Raw genomic sequence first — 17,661 nt, forward strand, 5'->3', positions numbered from 1 at the left:
ATATATCCTCTTTTTTTGGGGGGGGGGGAGAAAACATGACAGTCTATCATTTACATGTAATCTACAAACTGTTGGTAGTAAGTGAATTTAATAAGTTGCTGGATACAGTAACGTAAAATATGTAGATTTAAACAATTAGAAATGATTTTTTTTAAAGTGATACTGCGGGTTGGGGATATAGCTCAGTTGGTAGAGTGCTTCCCTCGCAAGTACAAGTACAAAGCCCTGGGTTCAAATCCCTAGCACCAAAAAAAAAAAGAATAGCTATGGGCTGGGGAGATAGCTCAGTCGGTAGAGTGCTTGCCTTGCAAGCACAAAGCCCTGGGTTCGATCCCCAGCACCGCAAAAAAAAAAAAAAAAAAAAAAAAAAAAAAAAAAAAGTCTTACTGCATGCAAGTACAATAAAAATAAAATATCTAGTCTATTGGTTTCCTTTGGCTGCTGTAATAAATTACCATAAACTTAGTAATTTAAAGCAGATTTATCCTCTCACAGTGCTAGAGGCCCCAAGTCTATAATAAAAGGGCTATTCTCCCTCCAGAGGCTGTAGGGGTAAATCTGTTCTTTGCCTTTTCCAGTTTCTGGTATCCACTGGCATATCTTGGCTTAAAGTCACATCACTCCAACTCTGTTTTGATCTTTACATTGTCATTATTATGTGTGTGTCTCAAAATTGCCTCCACCTCTCTCATAAAGGACAATATGACGGCATTTAGGGACCACCTGGATAATCTAGAATCATTTCCTCATGTCAAGTTCCTTAATCACATCTACAAAGACCCCTTTTCCAAATAAGGTAACATTTAGTTGTCAAGGATTTAAGACCTGATATCTTTGGGGCTATGATTCAGTCTACACACTTAGGGATAAATCTTATGAAGCATACATAAGAACTCTATATTAAAACTTATATTGTTGAGAAAATTTAGAGAAAACCCAAATGAATGCTATGCTTGTGAATTGGAAGACTCAGTATTATAAAGATGTCAGTTCTGTTAGTCTTTTCCCAGCAGGTTGCAAGTTTGTATAAATTGACCAGCTGATTCTAAAATGTATACAGCTATTGAAAAAGTTAAAAACAGCCAAGACAATCTGGAAGGAGAACAAATTTGGAAGATTTGTCCTACTAAATATTAATACATTAAACTACAAAAAGTATTTAGTATAGCACTGGAATAAGGATAGAAAGGAAACCGAATGGAGCTGAATAGAGTTCCCAAACATGTTTATGTGAACATTTTATTTCTACAAAGGTGACACTATAAGTAATGTGGAGAAAAATGGACATTTCAATAAATGCTTTTAGGGAAATGGAATATTTATGTGGAACAAAAAGGACTATTAATGCCTACTCATTTAAAAAATTCTATATAGGTTATGGACCTATATAGATAAAAGTTACATTTTACTTTGGATACTTAAAACATTTCTTAAACAGAATATAAAAACACTATTTGTAGAAGAAACTATTCAGCATTCCAGGTACAGAAAATAGTATGGGAATGACAAAAAACCTTCAATTAAAATGTTAGACCAGAGAACTAAAAATTGTGTATTCCTAGAGCATGAAGTAAACACAGGTAGACAAGTTCTGAACCACATAGGCCTTATATGGTGTTCAAAGAATTAGGCAAATTAACTCTCATAGACATGAAAAAAAAACGAGATCTAATCACAGGAGACACGGGGCAGGGGTGTATGGGGGAGGTAATTTACGTTTTTTGTTTTTTGTTACTGGGAATTGGACCAGGGTGCTCTACCACTGATCTACATCCCCAGCCCTTTTTTATTTTTTGTTTTTGAGACAGGCTTGCTAAATTGCTAAGACTGGCCTTGAGCTTGTAAACATCCTGTCTCAGACTCCAGAATCCAATTTGCATTTTATTTATTTTGGTACTAGGGATTAAACTCTACCCCTGAGGTACTTCCCCAGGCCTTCCCCCCCCCCTTTATTTTGTTAAATATTTTTTTAAAAATTTATTTATAGATGGACATAATACCTTTATTTTTTTATTTTTACGTGGTGCTGAGGATTGAACCCAGTATCTCACATGTGCCGGGCAAGTGCTCTACCACTAAACCACAACCCCAGCCCCTCCCCAGGCCTTTTTATTGTTTTTATTTTGAGATACAGCCTCATGGCTTGACTTAGGGCCTCACTAAGTTTGCTGAGACTGACTTTTGAACTTGCCATCCTCTTGATTCAGCCTCCCAAATTGCTGGGATTACAGCATGTGCCACTGGGTCCAGCCCAATTTGTATTTCAGATGGAAACAAAATTTGGCAAAGAAATCGGTTAGGCTATTGAAGTAGTCAAGAAGTGATGAGGCTGACATTGCAACAGTGATAGCAAGACTAGAGGCAAGGACATACAAATATTTAGTAAGCAAAATTAGAAAAATTGGGGGATTGATTAACTATATAAAATGGAAGGGAAGAATCTTAAGCAGATGTTAGGATCTGGACTTGGATATCTGGGTGGGCAATTTTGTCAACAACTGAGATGGTGAATACTAGAACTTATCAATTTGAGGCACAAGGATGAATTCCTTTAAGGATATGTAGAGTACTACATAAGGAGATGTCCACCATGCAGGTGGATATATAAGTAATACCAGGGATGAAGAGAATTTCTTAGTAGTTGTAGCTAAGATTGAGACCCTTCTTAACCTTTTTGGGCTGCTATAACAGACTTTTAGACTGGGTGATTTACAAACAGTAGAAATCTTTTACAGTTCTGGAGTTGGGAAGTTCAAGATCAAGGAGCTGGCGGTTGAGTATCTAGGGGGCTTTCTGCTTCATAAATGGTGCCTTATTGCTGCATCCTCATAAGTCAGATGGGCACTAATCCCACTCATGAGAGCAGGCATTTTTCTTTTGATCTAATCACTCCCCCAAAGCCTCCACCTTTTAATACTCTCACATCGTGTATTAAGTTCTACCCTGTGCATTTTGAGAGAACACATATCTTCAGATTATGGCGAGCCCCAACATCACACAGGAAGAGCATATGAAGTAAAAAGCAGGGAAATGCTAACATGGAGCCAAAAAAGAGGGAAACCCATAAAAGAGAGTTGGGGGGTGTAGCTTAGTGGTAGAGCACTTACCTAACCCGTGTGAGACCCTGAGTTTGATGTCCAGCACTTGAAAAAGAAAGCAAAAGGAAAAAAGATCCATCAAAGAAGAAATAGAACTAGAGATGGATTTACTGAAACCAAAAATTCAGAGCCGTCCAAAGAGAAACTGGGTCACTGGACAAGAGAGAGAAGTTCAGTAAGGTAAGACTCAAATGCTTACATAAGTTAGAGGTCATAAACAATTTTGGTAGGAAAAGTTTTACCATAATTGATGTGCCAGTGCCAGACTGCAGTGGATTGAGATGTAAAGAAGTAAGGAAATAGGAACAAATAAAATAATTTAAGGCTACTCGAGAGAAGAACTCACATGGATAAAACAAACCAAAACCACTGTCTTAAGCAATGTAATTATAGAGTTAGTACCAATATGTATATGTGTAATATTTTAAAAGTTGAAGTGCCAAATGCTATTTCTTACCCTCTGTCCTCATTCTCAGATGAGTGTTTAAAGCTGGGACCTTATGCTAAAGAAGAGAGAATAAAGGTAGGTTCATTCATGTAGTAGATGCTTTCTAAATGTTTACTGAACTGAACAAAATTGAGTTCTAAGTTAAGCTCTAAAAAATTTTTGTCTAAAGACAAAACATTTTAACAAAATGTTTTTATTTGTATTTGTTAATACCATTGTTGATTTTTAGCCAATAAAATCACCCACATAAATATAATGGAATATATATGACCTTTTCAGAAAGAATGACACATATATGCTTATGTCTATACAGAACAATCATGAAGATATTTTAAATGAAAAATTCAATGTGCAAATAGTAATAAGTATTCACATATGCATTTATATATTTATGTGTGTGTTATATATATATCCTTTTTGGTGAGGGGTACTAGGGTTGAACTCAGGGGTACTTGACCACTGAGCCACATCCCCAGCCCTATTTTATATTTTATTTAGATACAGGGTCTCACTGAGTTGCTTAGTGCCTCACTTTTGCTGAGGCTGCCTTTGAACTTGTGATCCTCCTATCTCAGACTCTGGAGCTGCTGGGATCACAGGCATGTGCCACCATACCCAGCTTTGATATATCCTTTTTATCATATAGAGATAGATAGGTGTCTATACGTGCTTAGAAGATTTCTGCAAGAGAACATAAAAACTGGTTGCTTCTGGGGAGGAGGTGTTGGAATCTGGGATGGAAGGGAAACTTTATCTTCCTTTCTATTTGCATAGTTGTTCTGTTCTTACCATGTGTATGTATTATTGCTTTGAGGAAATGAATGTTTAAAGAACCAACTAATAGATAGAACACAACTAATTCTAGTTTAATGCAATAATATTAAAATGATATAAAGTAGTTACAGCTAATAGAAATTGGAAAGTAGAATGGAAGAGGACCATTTTCCACAAGGTTATAATCATAAACTAAACCTTGATTTACCAACTATTCTAGGCAGACAGGAAGGACCTCAAGAGAAGTTCTAGTTTATCGATTTGATCAAGACTCATAATGATTATAACACCAGTTTACAAGAGTTTATTGATTCACTCTTTGGTTCTTGGTTATTGTTTTAGAAGTACTGGTCTTAGAATAAGTTAAACTCCAAAAGGGAATCTTGTGATGCTGTAAAGCAAGGCCTGTAGACTGCTTGTGTTGGGCCCAAACAGCTAGTAACATCGCAAACATATTTGTAACAGGGAGAAGGAGCTATTTTTTAAAAAAAATTTTAAAACCACTGATGTACAAGGTGGGGGAAATCATAAGATCTTAAGAGCTATAACTTTTTTTTTTCCTTATGGTACTAGGAATTAAATCCAGGGGTGCTTCACCATTAAGCTACACCCCCAGGCCTTTTTTGAAATTTTGAGACAGGATTTCCTTGAATTAGCAACACTGGGCTTGAACTTGCTATCCTCCTGCTTCAGCCTTCTGAGTTGCTTGGATTACAGGCATGCGTGACTGCACCTGGCTTGAAAGAAACTAAAAGAGGTCTGGTAATGATCTTTTTCTTCATACCCTGGAATATTCACCATTTCTGAAGCTGGTCTCACAATCTCCATTTGAACAGACATAGAAATATAAAACTATCACAGAGTAGATCATTTTAAAAAGATGTCCAAGTTTTAGGAAATCTCTGTGGTAGTCAGAGTTCAGCTACATGTAAGAGAAACTCCAAAGAGCAGTGTCTTAAAATGAAACATTTTTTCTTTTTATGTATAAGCTATCCAGAAGTAGGTAGTTCTGGACTAAGATGACAACTGCCCTGAAATTTTTAGGGATCCAGGCTCTCTCCATCTTACTCCTGCACAGTTCCTGGGGTAGAACTTCTGTGTTCTGGGCCAGGATGGCTGCTGGGGTGCCAGTCATCCCATGCTCCATTGTAGCAGTACTGAAGAAGAAAGGCAAAAGGGTACACCCCGCTCTTTAAGGAGACTTCTGGAAGGACAGCATACCATTTATATTAATATACCTGTGTCCTGAATTTGATCTACTGAACCTCAGAGGAGGCTGGGAAATATCAAAGTTCCCACTAAAAATCAGCGTTCTAGTGCTAAGGACAAAGGAGGAAATGAGTACTGAAAGGCAGCTAGCAAACTCTGTCACAAAACTCTAAATATTTGAAAACAGGAGTCATGTCCCGCTTAAGCTTCTTTTATAGATGAAACATTATTCCCTTTGAATATATTTATCAATATTATTTTCTGATCCTTTGCCTTTCCTATTGTCCTATGAATATGCTCTAGTTTGTATTTCAAAAAAGCCACCTCCCCAACTGTCTGAGATCTGAGTGGCGTAAAATCAATTGCATATATTTTTTTTATCCATCCTAATATTAGAGTTCTTGGCAACAATTGCTCATGGTTACTAAACTTGGAGTCAGTTGCATCCTCTGGGTCTTTTTGTATTTGGTGGTGTTAAACCTGGTCTCTTTGTACTTCCATTCAGCAAGTTTGTTGCTTTCCTCCCTTCTGAATGGGTAGAAATATATTGCTATGTCATTTTGCCTGCTTTGTTTTGAACCTTGTGAAGACTCCTGAACTTGTGAACTTTGTGGAAATGTTTTAAATTCTAACTTTATTACCCAACATATTATGTCTCACCTATGGGCATCTCCACCTATAATAATAAGCCAAATTTCTGTTTAAGGTTGGGGACTGTATTAGGGAAAGAATCAACAGGAAGTATGATTGTAAAAAGGTGATTTATTAGATTGGTTTATACAACCAGTAGTTGGATGATCACAATGACCATCTGCACGCTGGAGAGCTGGAAGAACCAGTAGCTGCACAGTCCAAGAGGCTGAAGCCTCAGAGCAAGAGGGATCAACAGTGCTACCCTATTGGGAAACCGAAGGCTTCTGGAAACTCCCTGGATACTCACTGGCAGAGAACCTGTTCAAGAAGAATGGAGCTTGCATCTGCTGCTGCTTTGTTCCAACTTTCATTCCACCCAAGCCATCATCCTATTAGACAGTGCTGCCCATGCTTAGGGGGATCTCCATTTCACTATCCCACATGCCAGTCATTCCTGGATATACCCTCATTGACATACCCAGAAGCCTTTTAATCCAATCAAGTTGACAATTCAAATGAACAGAGACAGTGTTTTAACTTTATCCTCAGCATCAGACACAATGTCCTGCACATTATAGGTTTTCAGTGTTTGCTTAGTGAATGACTATTGCAGTTAGAAATAACATTTTTCAGAAGATTTTTTTTTTAAAGTCCCAGAATTATTTGTGACAGGAAATCACAAAATCTTCCTATCTTTTCAAATAATATGTACTTTTATCTGTCTGGGAGAATCATATTTGAACACATGCACAGACTTATAAACAGGCCATTTAACAATTTTACTAAATTTCTTTCTGTTATATGATTTTGTAATGATTTATTTGGCCAAGTACAAAGAAAAACTAGATTATAAAAAGGTTAAAGTTTTCACCTTAATTCTGCCCCTTATACACTGATCCTGTACTTATTCTCTTCTTTTCCCTTAGTTTTTCAATTTATAAAATAGAATCGACAATTTTTTTCCTGTTTAAAAATACCTTTAAAGAGTATATTTCCTAAAAATCAGTCTTCTTTAAGGATCTAAATTACAAGGTAATCTGTGGATTTGGGAATATGATTAGTTGTGTCAACTACTGAAATGGAAATGAAATATAACATTAAGGCAATTTATGTAAATAATCCTAGAAAATAACTTTAAATTGTTAATCCTAGAAAATAACTTTGTTTGGGAAATTTGCTGCCCATGAGATTAGGGGCCTCCTAAAATATTTTCTTGAAGATTGGAGATGGTAATCTAAATATATCATGTAGAATAGTTTATCAGTTTGGCTCTGAGATGTTAATGACAAAAATGCAGCTGCTGGCCATGGTATTCAGATATTTATTATTATTATTATTAAGTGTAGAGATTAGAAATTGAATCAGAGCTTCTTTAGAGATCGCCAAGGAGATGCCACCCTAGTGGTTTCCTTAGATGAAAATATTCCTAGAGACAACCAAACAGAGAAACAGGCTCTCTGAGGAATTTCATTTTAATATAAGAAGGATTTTTTAAAAAATGAACTGTTCCTCAGCACTGCAAAAGCAAAACTCTGTTGCCCACTGGCATACATGCCCACATACCACCACCACCTGCATGCGGGGCTCTCTCTGCTACATTTTTTAAAAAAGATATTTTTAGTTGTAGTTGGATACAATACCTTTATTTTTATTTTTATTTATTTTTATGTGGTGCTGAGAATCAAACCCAGTGCCTCACACGTACAAGGTAAGCTCTCTACCACTGAGCCCCAGCCCCAGCCCTTCTCAGCTACTTCTTAATCTTATTCTATCATTTTTGGTTATCAAAACAATGTCATTCTATTCAGCAAAGGTCCAACTTTTGGCTCTCAGAACTTGGAACACGTGCAACGCTTGCCTCTTCTCCCCTCAGTGCTTACAGCTCGGATAGTGAGGGGAGGAAGAAGAAGGGACAGTATCTTCTTACTCCACTGTTCATAATAAACAGCAGACAGTCTTCATTCTGTTGGTTGCTGCTGTTTCTCTGTTTAGCACTCCCGGGGTCCAGCAGACCCAAAGGCATGGGATGTTTTAGTTGGCTGTGCAGAAGGTCCTGCTGGGTTCTTCACTTGTAGTTTGTGTCAGAGATCTGACTCAACCTCTCCCTCTTCCACTGTGCCTTAGCCCTGCTTCAGGTGACTCACCTCACAGCTTCTCCACTGTGATTTCTCATCCAGAGGGCAGTCCTCTTGGATGGAGTACCAAAAACGTAAGAAGCATAAAGTTAATAAATAGGAATTATTAATATCGTTATTAGGAATAATTACTCTTCAGCCATGAATTATATTTTAAAAATTAAAATTTTAATGGTAGGATATTTGAAACCTCTGTGAAGCAGCCAATATTTCAAGGTTGATATGTAATAGCAACAGTGGGATAGGAAAGTATTAGGCTGAATTAAGTTGGGGAAAATTCTTGCTCTTATTTCCAGTATTTAACTGTATATACACTTCAGGTAGCCATACTGCAAGGAGATGGATTATAAATAGAATTAATATATGCCAGTGTGAAAATCAGGGCTTAATACTATTTACAAATAGAATTCTATTAATTAAGAAGTTGCCACTTAACGTTGAAAGTAAACAGAAACCTTTCTTGAAAGAGCTTGAGGAAAGCAGAAGATTTAATGGAAGGCACTGAGATAGATCAGGGAATCGAAGAAAAAAACTACAGGAAACAGTTTCAGGAAGCTCACAATCTAAAATAGGTGTTCATTGCCATTAAATCCTACCCTGTTTCTTCCCCCCCTCCTGCCCTACACACACACACACACACACACACAAACACCCCTCTCTTTTCATCTCACAGCTCTATCATCTTTCTGTGTACCTGCATTCTCTATTATTGAAAACAGCCACTCTCAGACAGGAACTTCTGTTAAGCCTCATTAAACAACAAGAAGTGAAGGAGAAACATGGAGCTTTTCTAGACCAGTGGCTTTCAAATCTTTTGTAACCCACTGCAATACACATTATGTTGTCAACCCACTACAGACATGTATAAATAAATGTTTATCAGTCAGCTATTTCTACATAATAAAACAATTAGAACATCTCATGAACATTCCAGAATAAGCATTTATTTTCTTTCATTCATTGTTGTGGGTTGGTTAGGGCCAGCTGATCTGTGCTGGACTCAGCTGGGTGGCATGCTGATCTTGGCAGAACTTGGTTTATTTGCCTGTGGGTGGTTGGTGGTTGGCTGACATAGGCTTAGCCTGGCTGGGTGGTTTAGCTTGGGTGGCTCTGCTCCACATATCTCTCATCTTCTTATTGCTCTCTGCCAACTGGCCTGAGCATATTTTTCTCCTGGAAATGGTAGAAGTGCAAAAAGTTGTACAAATATTCTTCAAACTTTTGATCCTCTTACATCTGCTAACATTCCATTGGTTAAAGCAAGTCATATGGCAAGCCCAAGGTCAAGAGAAGAAAAGCGTACTTAGAGGTGAGGAGAGTGAATCTTTTGAATGATAATCTATCAGAAATATATAAGCATAGCTAAATCAGAAGTAACACAAAATAATTCTTACCAAGCACTTTGTGATGTCTGCTAGAAATTTCCGTTTCCATTCCTTGTATTTAGCTGGTGAAGGCCGACTACATTGATGTCACAAGCCTTTTTTATTCAATTTGAAAAGCAGTGTACTAGTCAGAAATTAATGCAGGCACATATGATACTGAACACCAAGCAGAGAAAATTCTGACAGTTCTCCCTCCAGCTTCACTTAAGTGGATAGGCTGTTGGTGTGGAGAAAGAGAACTGCATCAGGATTATTTCAGTGTTACTCAATGAGAGGTCCACAAATGAGTTGGTTCACAGATTGATGCCAGTCCACAAACTGTTCATTACCCAGACAAGGAGCCTGAGCCGGAAAGTAAATCAACACACTACTTCCATTGATAAAATCTTGCTTAAAAGAAGAGAGAGTTGGGTGAATGAAACTGCATACATACTGACCTAGTTACTTTGCATTCCGATGAAAGCTCCTCATCTCAGTCTCTGACCAGTAACACACCGTTCGCAGTCTAGCACTTTGAGTAGCCACTGTCCAAGGAATACCCAGAAGCCTCTAGATAGGAATCTCCACAAAACAGTTCCTTTGTGTATTTGAGACAAAAGTAAAATGTTTTAGAGACATAAATTTTTAAGCTTTTCCGAAGTATCTTGGTTGGGGGGGCAATAATGAGAAAGAGGCCTAAAAAATAAGAGTAGAGAGAAACCAACTGATAGAGCAAGACTTTGGAGAATGCAGGGGGGATAAGGGACAATGTGATTGGAATGGCCTTCAACAGGAGGCCGTATACCTCACCCCTTGAGACTGGACAAAATAAAGGAGGTACCTACAGATAAATTTCCAGGTAAAGGTGGTGGACAGTAGGGTATTGCCTGACGGTATCACTTTTGTCATGAAGTAGAGAGGAAGGCCATTTGCTGGGGGTTGGGAGGTGTTGTGGTATTAAAAGGAGTAGTGTAGTTATAGAAAACCTCCTGTTTATGATGCTCTCTATTCTTGTTAATGCCATTTTGAAAACTGGAAGATTCAAATTAAACTAAATTTGTTTAAAATCAGTGTGTTAGCTTCCCATTCCCTGTGACAAAATACCTGAAATAATCAACTTTTAAAAGCATTTATTTTAGAACACGTTTTTTGAGGTTTCTGTTCCTGGTCAGTTGGCCTGCTGCTTTGGGGCCAGTGTCAAGGCAAAAGATTATGGTGGAATTATGTGGTGGAAGAAGCTGCTCACTTTGTGATGTTCCAGAAGCTAAAAAGAGAGAGAGAGAGGAAAGGCTTGGGCCACAATAACCTCTTCCAGGGCACACCCCAATGTCCTAATTTCCTCTCACTAGACCCAGTCCCCTAGAGATAAGACAGACAGCTTAAAAGGTTCTACCACCTCCACAACAGGTCACAACCAAGCCTTGAACGCATGGGCCTTTTGGGAACAATCAAGATCCAACCTATAGCACCTAGTAAGGTTGTACTACTTTATTATATTAATTTTATAAACATTTTTTAATTAGTATAAAGCGTTTTTTTCTCACTATCCATTTCAAAGCAATTTATTTTTCCAAATTTTTTAAAATAAAAATTATCAAAGAAAGGTGGTGAAGAATTATATAGAGAGAATTAAGTTACCCACTGCTTGGATTCCACAATTCAATTATACTTTATGACAATTTCGATTTGAAGCCCAATTAGGAAGTGGAGTGATCATAATTTTGTTTACCAAAATTAGTATATACTTGTGAAGGATTGGGAAGGGAGTCATTTCTAATTCAACATGTCAAGCATGAATGTTCTCGGTCTTTGTTAGTATTCCCCAGAGTGACAAACCAACAGAGTATGTGTATTATAAGGAATTGGCTCCCTTTGGAGACTGACAGATTATGAGATCTGCAGGATGAGTCAGCAGTCTGCAGACTGAGGAGAACTGATGGTATAAGTTCCAGTCTGAATCTAATGGCCTGAGAACCAAGAGAGCTAATGAACTAGTTCCTCTCTGAATGCTGCAGGCTTGAGACCCAGGAAGAGTCAGTGTCCTAGCTCAAAGACAGGCTGTCAGGTAGAAAGAATTCTTACTGGAGGAAGTACAGCCTTTCTGTTCTGTTGAGGCCTTCAGCTTGTTGGATAAGGCCCACTCACATTATGGAGGGCAATCTGCTTCACTCAAGCTACTGATTTAAATGTTAATCTCACCCAGAAACAGCCTTACAGACACACCCAGAATAATGCTTGACCAAATATCTGGGCTCCTGCACCTAATTAAGTTGACATAAAATCAATCATCATAGCCTTTAATGCTGTGCTTAAAACACAGAGAAAATAGTCATTACCAATCTACTTCTCAGACTGCTCCTTCCTCACTCTCCCCCATGAAAAATCATGCTGTTTCTTGAAGATGTGCCATATTCATTTTGTAGACTTGTGAATCTCCAGCTTACCACTAAATGGCCTCAGTGGTTTAGTACCTCTCTGTAAATAATGCTATTTTAAATACGTTTTATGTAATTTTATTTATTTTTTGTATAAAAATGCATAAAACAATTTAAAATCCTTATGGAATAGAATGGAATATAAGTATACATGCAATTATTTATAGCAAGCAAATGTTAAAGAATTTTAAACTATTTTTCTTATAAACTGAAAGCTGTATTTTAAGGTGTTAAGTTGTTGGACTTTCAGGCAAACTCATTCTTAGTATTTCTCTCCTTGTTGGTTAATAAAACAGAGAATCTCTCCTAGTTATTCAACTTTTTCCCTGCCTGTTCATGATTTCTTAGTATGAAGGAGTGAATAAACCCAAACTAAGTCCAATAACTTTAGAGGCTTTAAAACTCACTGTGTCATGTTTCTCACAAACATTTGCATGTCATAAATATGGGATATTTGGGGACACAAATATGAATAACACATAGTTCATGGCTTTCAGGGACTTGTCATCTTGCAAAAGAAAGGGTCTTGCCAAAAACAATCCCGGAATGTCAGAGATTATAAGTTCTGTATAATCATACATCCCTCTTGATTTTCCTTTTACAGGTGGAGATGTAAGCACAAAAAGTCCGTAACAGGATGGGCAGATTAGGACAAGTGGGGCAACAAATGTAAGACCCCCAAAAAGGAGACCCTAACTTTGTCCCACGGATCGACGGCAACCCCAATCAACCTCAGGAGGCGTCACTTGATGCAAACCGCAAGAGGCTTTTATTCCAGTGCACTGGGACCCAACTCGTGACTCACGCAGGAGTAGAGGAGTTGAGATAAGACAGACAGCTTAAAAAAAAATGTCCATTCTTTCATTCCCCCCATTTGCTTTTTAGTAAGTTCTAATCATGGAACTTCTGTCTCTATATACTCTTCACCGAAGCTACTTCCTTGGCAGAGGGACTGGTATTGTTGCCTGAGCATTAGTACCTGTACAGCACTTATTAGGTCCCCAGGCTTATAGGCCTCGGCCAACCTATTCCACACCTCCCTCTGCATAGTCTCAAGGGCTTTTAATCTGGTGTACAGAGATTGAGAGGGGTAAGATTCTGGGGAAGGAAGGTGTTGTATGGTAATGAGTGGGGGGTGAGTCCCATAAAGGATTTCAAAAGGAGTTAGCTTGAGGGAGCCAGGGGTATTGCGCACCCGAAACAAAGCAAAGGGAAGGAGGACTGTCCAGTCTGTTATGCCAGTCTCTAAGGATAATTTAGTCATGACCTTTTTTAAAGTTCTATTCATTCTTTCTACCTGCCCTGAGCTTTGGGGCCTATAAGCACAATGTAATTTCCAATTAAGCCCCAGGATTTTGGCCAGTCCCTGACCTACTTGGGTAACAAACGCAGGGCCGTTGTCTGACCCAATTACCTTGGGCACCCCGAACCTTGGGAAGATGTCTTCTAGTATTGTTTTGGCCACCACCTGAGCAGTCTCCTTCTTGGTAGGAAAGGCTTCAACCCATCCTGAAAATGTATCTATGAATACTAATAAGTATCTGTATCCATACCTGGCTGGTTTTACCTCAGTAAAGTCCACTTCCCAGTAACTCCCAGGATGGTCTCCTCGGAGCCGTTTGCCGTGAGGTAGCTTGCTGGGCTGGGCATTTACCATCTGGCAAGACTTGCATTCTTTTACAGTTGTATCTGCAAGCTCCCCGAGCTTCATGATGTAATACGGTGAAGACTGGACAAGAGTTTTTAAATGTTTTGGGCCCAGATGAGTTAACTTGTGAAGGTGTCTGAGAAAAATGATCGCCTGTTTTTCAGGGAGAATTCTTTTTCCTTCTGAGGTTTCCCGGATCCCCTCTGGAGTCTCCAGGCGAAATCCTAATCTGTCCATTTCCTCAAGGTCTAGTTCTGAATATTCAAAGTTCCTAATAGAGGGGTATACCGCATCCTTAGGTTGGGACCTCGGTTTCCCCCCCCCCCCGACAAGGATAGGACTTTAAGTCCTTGAGCCGCCCACTTGGCTTCCCTGTCAGCCCTTTGGTTCCCTCCAGCAACTTTGAACCCCCCTTTTTGGTGTCCGGGACAGTGAATAATTGCTACTTTCTTAGGAAGGTTAACAGCCTCTAACAGGCTTAGAATTTCTTCTTTATTTTTGATTTCCTTCCCTGCCGAGGTCAGCAGCCCCCGCTGCCGGTAGATAGCCCCGTGGACATGGGCAGTAGCGAAGGCATACCTGCTGTCAGTGTAGATGTTAATTTTTTTTTTTTCCTTCTGCCAACCGCAGAGCCTGAGTCAGAGCTAGTAACTCGGCCTTCTGAGCCAACGTCCCCTCGGGTAGGCTGCTTGCCCAGATAGTTTGTTCATCATCCACTACCCCTGCCCCGGCTACCCTTTTACCTTCTATTATGTAGCTGCTTCCATCAGTGAACCAGGTCAGCTGAGCGTCTGGCAAGGGCCGGTCTTGGAGGTCCCTTCGGATCCCTGTTTCTTCTGCTAGTATCTCTTGACAGGTATGCAGCACACTCTCCTGGGTGGACATGTCAGGTAGTAGGGTAGCTGGGTTGAGGATGGCAGGCGGCCCGAACTGGATCCTGTCTCCATTTAGTAGGAGACTCTGGTAATGCGTCATGCGGGCGTTGGACAGCCACCGGTCAGGGGGCTGTCTGATGATGCTCTCCAAGGAGTGAGGGGCAATGACTGTTAGCTTTTGTCCCATAGTTAATTTGTCAGCATCTTTCACCAATACTGCCACTGCTGCCACGGACCTCAGACAGGCAGGCCAGCCACTAGCAACAGGGTCTAGCTTCTTGGAGAGGTAGGCTACCAGCCTCTTCCATGGCCCTAGAGCCTGGGTCAGCACCCCTTGGGCTACTCCCTTCCTCTCATCCACAAATAGGACGAAGGGCTTTGCTACGTCCGGCAATGCCAGGGCTGGGGCAGACAGTAATGCCTTCTTGATGTCATCAAAGGCCTGCTGCTGGTCGTTACCCCACTCAAATGGGGCACCCTCTCTAGTCAGATGATAGAAGGGAGCTGCCAGGGTAGCGAACCTGGGGATCCACAGGCGACAAAACCCCGCAGTCCCTAAAAATTCTCGCACCTGGTGGGGTGAGTGAGGAACGGGTATCTGAGTCACAGTTTGTTTTCTGGCCTCCGTTAGCCATCTCTACCCCCCTTTGAGGGCGTACCCCAGGTACGTTACCTCCTTTTGGCAGACTGGGCCTTCTTGGCGGAGGCCCAATATCCTAAGCGGGCAAGTTCTTCTAGCAGTAGTCCCGTGCCCCATTGGCATTCCTCCTCTGTGGCCCCAGCCAGTAGTAAGTCATCTACATACTGCAGAAGTGTTACCTGGGGATGGCTGGCATGGAAGTGGGCTAAATCTTGGTGGAGAGCTTCATCGAAGAGGGTCGGGGAATTCTTGAACCCCTGGGGTAATCGGGTCCAAGTCAATTGTCCTGTTGTCCCAGCAGGGTCCCCTCCACTCGAATGCGAAGGTGTTTTGGCTGGAAGGGTGTATTTGTAGGCAGAAGAAAGCGTCCTTTAAGTCCAAGACAGTATACCAAATATGATCCAGGGGAAGAGAGCTCAGCAAGTTATAAGGGTTAGGTACAGTGGGGTGGATGTCCTGTACTCGCTTGTTTACTTCTCTTAAGTCCTGTACCGGGTGATAGTCTCCTGTGCCAGGCTTTTTAACAAGTAACAGGGGAGTGTTCCATGGTGACTGACACTTCACTAGGATACCTTGCTGAAGGAGGCGCTGGATATGGGGCCTAATTCCTTCCTGGGCCTCTTTAGTCATAGGGTATTGACGTACAACCACGGGAGTAGATGTGGCCTTAAGCTCTATAACTATGGGTGGTCTTTCTGCGGCTAGTCCTGTTCGAGCCGTTTCGGCCCACTCCCCTGGATACCTGTTCAACCAGTTATTTACGTGACATATTTTTGCTCCCTGTCTCTCAAAAAGTCTGTTCATCATCCAGACGCATAGTCAGGGCAGTAGTTATTCTCTTGCTTCGGGTCACCTCTGGGCCATCAGGGGTGAAGGTAATCTGAGCTCCCATTTTGATTAGGAGATCTCTCCCAAGTAGAGGTGCAGGGCACTCGGGGATGACTAGAAATGAGTGGGTTACCCGTCCCATTCCTAAGTCTACCATTCTTCGGGTAGTCCATGAGTACTGCTGGTGCCCTGTAGCTCCTATGACCCACGATTTCTTGTGGGAGATGGGCCCAGACGGTTCGAGTAGGACCGAGTGTTGAGCCCCAGTATCTACTAAGAACTCAACTGGCTTCCCCTCCACCTCTAGTGTTACCCTAGGCTCGGGGAGGGGTTCTGAGCCCCGTCCTCGCTAATCTTCTTCTTCTTCTAGGGCTAATACTTTCTTGGAGGGCCCGGTCTTCTTCTTAGGACACTCACTAGCCCAGTGACCTCTCTCCTTGCAGTAGGCACACTGATCCTTGTCTAATGGAGTGCAGTTGCCCAGGTTACCTGACCCTTTTTTAGCCCTGCCTTGTGTTTGTTCCTGGCCTTTCTCACCTAATACTGTGGCCAAAATCCATGTTAGGTTCTTCTCCTGCTTACGATCCCTTTTTTTTCCTCTTTCCTCTCTCTCCTTTTCTTTCCTTTGCTCCTTCTCTTCCTCAGTTTCCCTCTTATGATACACTTTCTCTGCCTCCTTAACTAAATCCTGTAGGGTATAATCTTGTAACCCTTCTATTCTCTGCAACTTTCTCTTAATATCTATTGCTGACTGCCCTATAAAAGCCATGGCCACGGAAGACCTTTGCCCCTCAGAGGTAGGGTCAAACGGGGTGTAGCGCCTGAAAGCTTCCATTAAGCGCTCGAGAAATACTGACAGGGGTTCTGTGGCCCCCTGGATAACCTCTCTTACCTTAACCAAATTAGTGGGGCATCTCGCTGCCCCGCGGAGGCCGGCCACTAGAGTCTGGCGATAGACTCAGTCGCTCCCTACTTTCTGCCGTGTTGAAATCCCAGTCAGGCCTGGAGAGGGGGAAGGCAGTCTCAATGATGTTGGGGAGCTGGGTGGGTCGTCCATCTACTCCTGGTACATTCTTCCTTGCCTCCAATAAAATCCTCTTCTTCTCCTCAGTAGTGAAAAGGGTCTGCAGTAGCTGCTGGCAGTCATCTCATGTGGGCTGATGAGAGAACATTAAAGACTCCACCAGCCCAGTTCAGCACTGGGGGTCCTCTGAAAAGGGAGGATGATTAGTTTTCCAGTTATACAAGTCTGCGGAGGAGAAAGGCCAGTACTGGAGGGGCTGAAGAGGAGCCGGTCCACCATCCGTTGCCACCGGTGGGGGCCCATAAGCCCTTAGGGGAAGAGCAACGGTGGTGTCGGGAGTTATCCCGTGGCGGCTCCTGGTACCCCGTGCAGGCCCCATGGTGCCCTGTGTGGGCCCTGGCAGAGACTTGTTAGGGGGTGTAGAGGGGGCAACTGCAGGGGCCGGCGGTTCTTCTGGCTGTTCCTGACCCCCTACGGGGACCAAGGCAGGAGGGTATCGGGGAGGTGAGTCAAGGAGAAGGTGGTCAGCCTGGGTTTTGGGATAAATCTT

General features: G+C 41.3%; 1 long non-coding RNA gene across 1 annotated transcript; it reads left to right on the plus strand.

Annotated features, from left to right (window-relative positions):
- Positions 1–2,007: 2,007 nt before the first annotated feature.
- Positions 2,008–12,761, plus strand: LOC306641634. Its single transcript, XR_013758227.1, has 3 exons — positions 2,008–3,621; positions 8,287–8,371; positions 12,701–12,761. It is a non-coding gene; the product is annotated as an uncharacterized lncRNA (long non-coding RNA).
- The last annotated feature ends 4,900 nt before the right edge of the window (positions 12,762–17,661 follow it).

Source organism: Sciurus vulgaris, assembly GCF_902686455.1.
Source record: "Sciurus vulgaris genome assembly, chromosome: 12".
Taxonomy (NCBI): domain Eukaryota; kingdom Metazoa; phylum Chordata; class Mammalia; order Rodentia; family Sciuridae; genus Sciurus; species Sciurus vulgaris.